The following is a 12,280-nucleotide window of genomic DNA, read 5'->3' as shown; positions in this document are numbered from 1 at the left end:
GTAAAGTGCATGTGGTGTCCAATCTGCACCAATAGACCATTGAATAGAGAATCTGCTTTCTGGCCATACAACCAGATTACCCTGCTGTAAACAACAAACATTTACGAACATATCACGAAAGAAATACATTACTCCACTGTGAAATTGATGAATATAAGTGATAAAGGTATCAATGGAAGCACCTAGCAAAAGAAAAGAGTCCTTCTAATAACTCCAATCGTCAGAACGCTCGGAGTGGTGATTCCCATCCAACAAAATCACACTCGATGTTTGAACAAACATAGCAGTCATGAAACGGAATCTCCCTGATGAGAAGTACGAAACATGTACGACAATTTGTGCAGCACATTGTCTATTTTTAGTGACCATTGAAATAAGATTTTTAAAAATATAAAGCAAATGAAGGAGATACCAAAACAAGAAGATTTATCAAATTCCGAACATTCGGTGTTCAGTAAGGTGCATGTGGTGTAAAATATCACCAAAAACCCATTGAATGGGGAATCTGCTTTCTGGCCATACAACCAGATGACCCTGCTGTAAACAACAAACACATAAACCCACTTCACGATACAAATACATTAATCCATTGTGGAACTGGTGAATATAAGTGATAAATGTAGCAATCAAAAGAAGCACCTAGCAAAAGAAAAAAAGTCTTTCTAATAACTCCAATAATCAGAACGCTAGGAGTGGTGATTTCCATCCAAATAAATCACACTCGATGTTTGAACAAACATAGCAGTCATGAAACGGAATATCCATGATGAGAGGTACGAAACATGTACTGCAATTAGTGCAGCACAATGTTTATTTTTAGTGACCATTGAAATAAGATTTTTTAAAATATAAAGCAAATGAAGGAGATACCAAAACAAGAAGATTTATCAAATTCCGAACATTCGGTGTTCAGTAAGGTGCATGTGGTGTAAAATATCACCAAAAACCCATTGAATGGAGAATCTGCTTTCTGGCCTTACAAGCAGATGACCCAGCTGTAAACAACAAACATTTACCCACATTTCACGATTCAAATAAATTACTCCACTGTGAAATTGATGAATATAAGTGATAAAGGTATTTATCAAAGGAAGCACCTAGCAAAAAAGAAAATTATTTCTAATAACTCCAATCGTCAGAACACTCGGAGAGGTGATTCACATCCAACAAAATCACACTCGATGTTTGAACAAACACTGCAGTCATGAAACGGAATCTCCCTGTTGAGAGGGAATAAACATGTACTACAATTTGTGCATCACATTGTCCATTTTTAGTGACCATTGAAATAAGATTTTAAAAAATATAAAGCAAATGAAGGAGATACCAATACGAGAAGATTTATCAAATTCTGAACATCCGGTGTTCAGTAAGGTGCATGTGGTGTCCAATCTGCAACAAAAACCGATTGAATGCAGAATCTGCTTTCTGACCATACAACTAGATGATGCTGCTGTAAACAACAAACACATAACCACATTTCACGATTCAAATATATAAACCCACCGTGAAATTTTAGAATATATGTCATAAGGGTAACAATCAAAACAAGCACCTAGCAAAACAATGATTTTTTTTCCTAGTAACTCAAATACTCAGGATGCTCGGAGTGGTGGTTCCCATCCAACAACATCACACTCGATGTTTGAACAAACATAGCAGTCATGAAACAGAGACTCCCTGTTGATAGGGCTGAAACATGTACTACAATTTGTGTAGCACATTGATTATTTTTAGTGACCATTGCAATAAGGTTTTTAAAAATATAAAGGAAATGAAGGAGGTACCTAAACAAGAAGATTTATCAAATTCTGAACATTCGATATTCAGTAAAGTGCATGTGGTGTCCAATCTGCACCAAAAGATTATTGAACAGAGAATCTGCTTTCTGGCCATACAACCAGATGACCCTGCTGTAAACAACAAACATTTAGCCACATTTCACGATTCAAATAAATTACTCCACTGTGAAATTTATGAATATAAGTAATAAAAGTGTCAATCAAAGGAAGTACCCAGCAAAACAATGAAGTCTTTCCTAATAACTCGAATGGTCAGAATGCTCGGAGTGGTGGTTCCCATCCAACAAAATCACACTCGATGGTAGAACAAATGTAGTCATGAAATGAAAACTCCCTATTGAGAGGGATGAAACATGTACCACAATTTGTGCAGCATATTAATTACTTTTTAGTTCCCATTGCAATAAGATTTTTAAAAATATAAAGCAAATGAAGGAGATACCTAAACAAGAAGATTTATCAAATTCTGAACAATAGATATTCAGTAAAGTGCATGTGGTGTAAAATCTGAACCAAATAACCATTGAATGGAGAATCTGCTTTCTAGCCATACAACCAGATGATCCAGCTGTAAACAACAAACATTTACCCACATTTCACGATTCAAATAAATTACTCCACTGTGAAATTGATGAATATAAGTGATAAAGGTATTAATCAAAGGAAGCACCTAGCAAAAGAGAAAATTATTTCTAATAACTCCAATCGTCAGAACGCTCGGAGAGGTGATTCACATCCAACAAAATCACACTCAATGTTTGAACAAACACAGCAGTCATGAAACGGAATCTCCCAGTTGAGAGGGAATAATCATGTACTACAATTTGTGCAGCACATTGTCTATTTTTAGTGACCATTGAAATAAGATTTTTAAAAATATAAAGCAAATGAAGGAGATACCAAAACGACAAGATTTATCAAATACTCAACGTCCGGTGTACAGTAAGGTGCATGTGTTGTCCAATCTGCACCATGACCCAGCTGTAAACAAAAAACACATAACCACATTTCAAGATTCAAATATATTATTCCACTGTGAAATTGATGAATATATGTGACAAGGGGAAGAATCAAAATAAGCACTTTGCAAAACAATGAGGTCTTACTAAAAACTCTCATACTCAGGATGCTCGGAGTGATACTTCCCATCGAACAAAATCACACTCGATGGAAGAACAAGCATAGCAGTCATGAAACGAATCTCCTTGCTGAGAGGGAATAAACATGTCCCACAATTTGTGCAGCACATTGATTACTTTTTGGGACCATTGGAATAACATTTTTACAAATATAAAGCAAATGAAGGAGATACCTAAACAAGAAGATTTATCAAATTCCTTACAGCCATTATTCAGTAAGGTGCATGTGGTGTCCAATCTGCAACAAAAACCCATTGAGTGGAAAATCTGCTTTCTGGCCATACAACCAGATGATGCTGCTGTAAACAACAAACACATAACCACATTTCAAGATTCAAATATATTAACCCACTGTGAAATTTATGATTATATGTCAAAAGGGTAACAATCAAAACAAGCACCTAGCAAAACAATGAAATATTTCCTAATAACTCCAATACTCAGGATGCTCGGAGTGGTGGTTCAAATCCAAGAAAATCACACTCGATGTTTGAACAAACATAGCAGTCCTGAAACAGAATGTCCCTGTTGAGAGGGAAGAAACATGTACCACAATGTGTGCAGCACATTGATAATTTTTAGTGACCATTGCAACAAGATTTTTAAAAATATAAAGCAAATGAAGGAGATACTTAAAAACGAAGATATATCAAAATCCGAACATTCGTAATTCAGTAAACTGCATGTGGTGTCCAATCTGCACCAATAGACCATTGAATAGAGAATCTGCTTTCTGGCCATACAACCAGATTACCCTGCTGTAAACAACAAACATTTACGAACATCTCACGAAAGAAATACATTACTCCACTGTGAAATTGATGAATATAAGTGATAAAGGTATCAATGGAAGCACCTAGCAAAAGAAAAGAGTCCTTCTAATAACTCCAATCGTCAGAACGCTCGGAGTGGTGATTCCCATCCAACAAAATCACACTCGATGTTTGAACAAACATAGCAGTCATGAAACGGAATCTCCCTGATGAGAAGTACGAAACATGTACGACAATTTGTGCAGCACATTGTCTATTTTTAGTGACCATTGAAATAAGATTTTTAAAAATATAAAGCAAATGAAGGAGATACCAGAACAAGAAGATTTATCAAATTCCGAACATTCGGTGTTCAGTAAGGTGCATGTGGTGTAAAATATCACCAAAAACCCATTGAATGGGGAATCTGCTTTCTGGCCATACAACCAGATGACCCTGCTGTAAACAACAAACACATAAACCCACTTCACGATACAAATACATTAATCCATTGTGGAACTGGTGAATATAAGTGATAAATGTAGCAATCAAAAGAAGCACCTAGCAAAAGAAAAAAAGTCTTTCTAATAACTCCAATCATCAGAACGCTAGGAGTGGTGATTTCCATCCAAATAAATCACACTCGATGTTTGAACAAACATAGCAGTCATGAAACGGAATATCCGTGATGAGAGGTACGAAACATGTACTGCAATTAGTGCAGCACAATGTTTATTTTTAGTGACCATTGAAATAAGATTTTTTAAAATATAAAGCAAATGAAGAAGATACCAAAACAAGAAGATTTATCAAATTCCGAACATTCGGTGTTCAGTAAGGTGCATGTGGTGTAAAATATCACCAAAAACCCATTGAATGGAGAATCTGCTTTCTGGCCTTACAAGCAGATGACCCAGCTGTAAACAACAAACATTTACCCACATTTCACGATTCAAATAAATTACTCCACTGTGAAATTGATGAATATAAGTGATAAAGGTATTTATCAAAGGAAGCACCTAGCAAAAGAGAAAATTATTTCTAATAACTCCAATCGTCAGAACGCTCGGAGAGGTGATTCACATCCAACAAAATCACACTCGATGTTTGAACAAACACTGCAGTCATGAAACAGAGACTCCCTGTTGATAGGGCTGAAACATGTACTACAATTTGTGTAGCACATTGATTATTTTTAGTGACCATTGCAATAAGGTTTTTAAAAATATAAAGGAAATGAAGGAGGTACCTAAACAAGAAGATTTATCAAATTCTGAACATTCGATATTCAGTAAAGTGCATGTGGTGTCCAAACTGCACCAAAAGATTATTGAACAGAGAATCTGCTTTCTGGCCATACAACCAGATGACCCTGCTGTAAACAACAAACATTTAGCCACATTTCACGATTCAAATAAATTACTCCACTGTGAAATTTATGAATATAAGTAATAAAAGTGTCAATCAAAGGAAGTACCCAGCAAAACAATGAAGTCTTTCCTAATAACTCGAATGGTCAGAATGCTCGGAGTGGTGGTTCCCATCCAACAAAATCACACTCGATGGTAGAACAAATGTAGTCATGAAATGAAAACTCCCTATTGAGAGGGATGAAACATGTACCACAATTTGTGCAGCACATTAATTACTTTTTAGTTCCCATTGCAATAATATTTTTAAAAATATAAAGCAAATGAAGGAGATACCTAAACAAGAAGATTTATCAAATTCTGAACAATAGATATTCAGTAAAGTGCATGTGGTGTAAAATCTGAACCAAATAACCATTGAATGGAGAATCTGCTTTCTAGCCATACAACCAGATGATCCAGCTGTAAACAACAAACATTTACCCACATTTCACGATTCAAATAAATTACTCCACTGTGAAATTGATGAATATAAGTGATAAAGGTATTAATCAAAGGAAGCACCTAGCAAAAGAGAAAAGTATTTCTAATAACTCCAATCGTCAGAACGCTCGGAGAGGTGATTCACATCCAACAAAATCACACTCAATGTTTGAACAAACACAGCAGTCATGAAACGGAATCTCCCTGTTGAGAGGGAATAATCATGTACTACAATTTGTGCAGCACATTGTCTATTTTTAGTGACCATTGAAATAAGATTTTTAAAAATATAAAGCAAATGAAGGAGATACCAAAACAACAAGATTTATCAAATACTCAACGTCCGGTGTACAGTAAGGTGCATGTGTTGTCCAATCTGCACCATGACCCAGCTGTAAACAAAAAACACATAACCACATTTCAAGATTCAAATATATTATTCCACTGTGAAATTGATGAATATATGTGATAAGGGGAAGAATCAAAATAAGCACCTTGCAAAACAATGAGGTCTTACTAAAAACTCTAATACTCAGGATGCTCGGAGTGACACTTCCCATCGAACAAAATCACACTCGATGGAAGAACAAGCATAGCAGTCATGAAACGAATCTCCTTGCTGAGAGGGAATAAACATGTCCCACAATTTGTGCAGCACAATGATTACTTTTTGGGACCATTGGTATAACATTTTTACAAATATAAAGCAAATGAAGGAGATACCTAAACAAGAAGATTTATCAAATTCCTTACAGCCATTATTCAGTAAGGTGCATGTGGTGTCCAATCTGCAACAAAAACCCATTGAGTGGAAAATCTGCTTTCTGGCCATACAACCAGATGATGCTGCTGTAAACAACAAACACATAACCACATTTCAAGATTCAAATATATTAACCCACTGTGAAATTTATGATTATATGTCAAAAGGGTAACAATCAAAACAAGCACCTAGCAAAACAATGAAATATTTCCTAATAACTCCAATACTCAGGATGCTCGGAGTGGTGGTTCAAATCCAAGAAAATCACACTCGATGTTTGAACAAACATAGCAGTCCTGAAACAGAATGTCCCTGTTGAGAGGGAAGAAACATGTACCACAATGTGTGCAGCACATTGATAATTTTTAGTGACCATTGCAACAATATTTTTAAAAATATAAAGCAAATGAAGGAGATACTTAAAAATGAAGATATATCAAAATCCGAACATTCGTTATTCAGTAAAGTGCATGTGGTGTCCAATCTGCACCAATAGACCATTGAATAGAGAATCTGCTTTCTGGCCATACAACCAGATGACCCTGCTGTAAACAACAAACATTTACGAACATATCACGAAAGAAATACATTACTCCACTGTGAAATTGATGAATATAAGTGATAAAGGTATCAATGGAAGCACCTAGCAAAAGAAAAGAGTCCTTCTAATAACTCCAATCGTCAGAACGCTCGGAGTGGTGATTCCCATCCAACAAAATCACACTCGATGTTTGAACAAACATAGCAGTCATGAAACGGAATCTCCCTGATGAGAAGTACGAAACATGTACGACAATTTGTGCAGCACATTGTCTTTTTTTGTGACCATTGAAATAAGATTTTTAAAAATATAAAGCAAATGAAGGAGATACCAAAACAAGAAGATTTATCAAATTCCGAACATTCGGTGTTCAGTAAGGTGCATGTGGTGTAAAATATCACCAAAAACCCATTGAATGGGGAATCTGCTTTCTGGCCATACAACCAGATGACCCTGCTGTAAACAACAAACACATAAACCCACTTCACGATACAAATACATTAATCCATTGTGGAACTGGTGAATATAAGTGATAAATGTAGCAATCAAAAGAAGCACCTAGCAAAAGAAAAAAAGTCTTTCTAATAACTCCAATCATCAGAACGCTAGGAGTGGTGATTTCCATCCAAATAAATCACACTCGATGTTTGAACAAACATAGCAGCCATGAAACGGAATATCCGTGATGAGAGGTACGAAACATGTACTGCAATTAGTGCAGCACAATGTTTATTTTTAGTGACCATTGAAATAAGATTTTTTAAAATATAAAGCAAATGAAGGAGATACCAAAACAAGAAGATTTATCAAATTCCTAACATTCGGTGTTCAGTAAGGTGCATGTGGTGTAAAATATCACCAAAAACCCATTGAATGGAGAATCTGCTTTCTGGCCTTACAAGCAGATGACCCAGCTGTAAACAACAAACATTTACCCACATTTCACGATTCAAATAAATTACTCCACTGTGAAATTGATGAATATAAGTGATAAAGGTATTTATCAAAGGAAGCACCTAGCAAAAAAGAAAATTATTTCTAATAACTCCAATCGTCAGAACGCTCGGAGAGGTGATTCACATCCAACAAAATCACACTCGATGTTTGAACAAACACTGCAGTCATGAAACGGAATCTCCCTGTTGAGAGGGAATAAACATGTACTACAATTTGTGCAGCACATTGTCCATTTATAGTGACCATTGAAATAAGATTTTAAAAAATATAAAGCAAATGAAGGAGATACCAATACGAGAAGATTTATCAAATTCTGAACATCCGGTGTTCAGTAAGGTGCATGTGGTGTCCAATCTGCAACAAAAACCGATTGAATGCAGAATCTGCTTTCTGACCATACAACTAGATGATGCTGCTGTAAACAACAAACACATAACCACATTTCACGATTCAAATATGTAAACCCACCGTGAAATTTTAGAATATATGTTATAAGAGTAACAATCAAAACAAGCACCTAGCAAAACAATGATTTTTTTTCCTAGTAACTCAAATACTCAGGATGCTCGGAGTGGTGGTTCCCATCCAACAACATCACACTCGATGTTTGAACAAACATAGCAGTCATGAAACAGAGACTCCCTGTTGATAGGGCTGAAACATGTACTACAATTTGTGTAGCACATTGATTATTTTTAGTGGCCATTGCAATAAGGTTTTTAAAAATATAAAGGAAATGAAGGAGGTACCTAAACAAGAAGATTTATCAAATTCTGAACATTCGATATTCAGTAAAGTGCATGTGGTGTCCAATCTGCACCAAAAGATTATTGAACAGAGAATCTGCTTTCTGGCCATACAACCAGATGACCCTGCTGTAAACAACAAACATTTAGCCACATTTCACGATTCAAATAAATTACTCCACTGTGAAATTTATGAATATAAGTAATAAAAGTGTCAATCAAAGGAAGTACCCAGCAAAACAATGAAGTCTTTCCTAATAACTCGAATGGTCAGAATGCTCGGAGTGGTGGTTCCCATCCAACAAAATCACACTCGATGGTAGAACAAATGTAGTCATGAAATGAAAACTCCCTATTGAGAGGGATGAAACATGTACCACAATTTGTGCAGCATATTAATTACTTTTTATTTCCCATTGCAATAAGATTTTTAAAAATATAAAGCAAATGATGGAGATACCTAAACAAGAAGATTTATCAAATTCTGAACAATAGATATTCAGTAAAGTGCATGTGGTGTAAAATCTGAACCAAATAACCATTGAATGGAGAATCTGCTTTCTAGCCATACAACCAGATGATCCAGCTGTAAACAACAAACATTTACCCACATTTCACGATTCAAATAAATTACTCCACTGTGAAATTGATGAATATAAGTGATAAAGGTATTAATCAAAGGAAGCACCTAGCAAAAGAGAAAAGTATTTCTAATAACTCCAATCGTCAGAACACTCGGAGAGGTGATTCACATCCAACAAAATCACACTCAATGTTTGAAAAAACACAGCAGTCATGAAACGGAATCTCCCTGTTGAGAGGGAATAATCATGTACTACAATTTGTGCAGCACATTGTCTATTTTTAGTGACCATTGAAATAAGATTTTTAAAAATATAAAGCAAATGAAGGAGATACCAAAACGACAAGATTTATCAAATACTCAACGTCCGGTGTACAGTAAGGTGCATGTGTTGTCCAATCTGCACCATGACCCAGCTGTAAACAAAAAACACATAACCACATTTCAAGATTCAAATATATTATTCCACTGTGAAATTGATGAATATATGTGATAAGGGGAAGAATCAAAATAAGCACCTTGCAAAACAATGAGGTCTTACTAAAAACTCTCATACTCAGGATGCTCGGAGTGATACTTCCCATCGAACAAAATCACACTCGATGGAAGAACAAGCATAGCAGTCATGAAACGAATCTCCTTGCTGAGAGGGAATAAACATGTCCCACAATTTGTGCAGCACATTGATTACTTTTTGGGACCATTGGAATAACATTTTTACAAATATAAAGCAAATGAAAGAGATACCTAAACAAGAAGATTTATCAAATTCCTTACAGCCATTATTCAGTAAGGTGCATGTGGTGTCCAATCTGCAACAAAAACCCATTGAGTGGAAAATCTGCTTTCTGGCCATACAACCAGATGATGCTGCTGTAAACAACAAACACATAACCACATTTCAAGATTCAAATATATTAACCCACTGTGAAATTTATGATTATATGTCAAAAGGGTAACAATCAAAACAAGCACCTAGCAAAACAATGAAATATTTCCTAATAACTCCAATACTCAGGATGCTCGGAGTGGTGGTTCAAATCCAAGAAAATCACACTCGATGTTTGAACAAACATAGCCGTCCTGAAACAGAATGTCCCTGTTGAGAGGGAAGAAACATGTACCACAATGAGTGCAGCACATTGATAATTTTTAGTGACCATTGCAACAACATTTTTAAAAATATAAAGCAAATGAAGGAGGTACTAAAAAACGAAGATATATCAAAATCCGAACATTCGTAATTCAGTAAACTGCATGTGGTGTCCAATCTGCACCAATAGACCATTGAATAGAGAATCAGCTTTCTGGCCATACAATCAGATGACCCTGCTGTAAACAACAAACATTTAACGAACCAAATACATCATTCCACTGTGAAATTGATGAATATAAGTGATAAAGGTATCAAAGGAAGCACCTAGCAAAAGAAAAAAGTCTTTCTAATAACTCCAATAGTCAGAATGCTCGGAGTTGTGGTTCCCAACCTACACAATCACACTCGATGGTAGAACAAACATAGCAGTCATTAAACGGAATCTACCTGTTGAGAGGGAAGGAACATGTACCACAATTTGTGCAGCACATTGATTATTTTTTGTTACCATCGAATAACATTTTTAAAAATATAAAGCAAATGAAGGAGCTACCTAAATTGTCTAATTCTGAACAATCGTTTTTCAGTAAAGAGTATGTGGTGTCCAATCTGCAGCAATAACCCATTTAACCCATTAAACGGAGAAACTGCTTTATGGCCATACAACCAGATGACCCTGCTGCAAACAACAAACTCTTAACCACATTTCACGATTCAAATACATTACTCCACTGTGAAATTGATGAATATAAAGTAACGATCAAAAGAAGCATTCGCATAACAATTAAGTATTTCCTTATTAATCCATAGTGGAATTGGTGAATATAAGTGATATGGGTAACAATCAAAGAAGCACCTAGCAAAACAATGAAGTCATTCCTAATAACTCCAATACTCAGGATGCTCAGAGTGGTGGTTCCCATCCAACAAAATCACACTCGATGCTAGAACAAACATATCAGTCTTGAAACGGAATCTCCCTGCAGAGAAGGAAGAACTATGTGCAGCACTTTGATTACTTTTAGTGACCATGGAATAAATTTTTTTTGAATATACAGCAAATGAAGGAGATACCAAAACAAAAACATTTATCAAATTCCGAACATTCGGTGTTCAGTAAGGTGCATGTGGTGTCCAATCTGCAACAAAAACCCATTGAGTGGAAAATCTGCTTTCTGGCCATACAACCAGATGACCCTGCGGTAAACAACAAACACATATCCACATTTAATGATTCAAATATATTAACCCACTGTGAAATTGATGAATGTATGTGATAAGAGTAACAATCAAAAGAAGCACCTAGCAAAACAATGAAGTTTTTCGTAATAACTCCAACACTCAAGATGCTCGGAGTGGAGGTTCCCATCCAACAAAATCACACTTGATGTTTGAACAAACATAGCAGTCATGAAACGGAATCTCCCTGTTGAGAGGGAACAAACATGTACCACAATTTGTGCAGCACATTGATTATTTTTAGTGAACATTGGAATAAGATTTTTAAAAATATAAAGCAAATGAAGGAGATACCTAAACAAGAAGATTTATCAAATTCTAGACATTCGTTATTCAGTAAAGAGCATGTGGTGTCCAATTTGCACCAAAAACCCATTGAATGGAGAATCTGCATTCTGGCTATACAACCAGATGACCCTGCTGTAAACAACAAACTCTTAACCACATTTCACGATTCAAATACATTACTCCACTGTGAAATTGATGAATATAAGTGAGAAGGGTAACAATCAAAAGAAGCAATTAGCATATCGTCGGATTGTAGATTATTCAAACTTACTTGTTCATAGACTTTCCATTTGGCGTTTGTTTACTTACAGGTAACGATTGTTTAAATTCACGTAGCTTGTTAGATTACATCCATTGTAGGTTCATTATCTTACTGATTTAAGAATATAGTTTGTTGTATTAAGAGATCATTGTTTAAATTTTATTACTGTACATTGCCATGAGTACTAAGTGTGGAAGCTGCCGTAAGAAGATAGAATCGGGTGTGGTGTGTGGAGGATGTGGGGGTGTTTTTCATTGGG

Source organism: Schistocerca gregaria, chromosome 11, assembly GCF_023897955.1.
Source record: "Schistocerca gregaria isolate iqSchGreg1 chromosome 11, iqSchGreg1.2, whole genome shotgun sequence".
Taxonomy (NCBI): domain Eukaryota; kingdom Metazoa; phylum Arthropoda; class Insecta; order Orthoptera; family Acrididae; genus Schistocerca; species Schistocerca gregaria.
Note: the sequence above shows the minus strand (reverse complement) of the source record.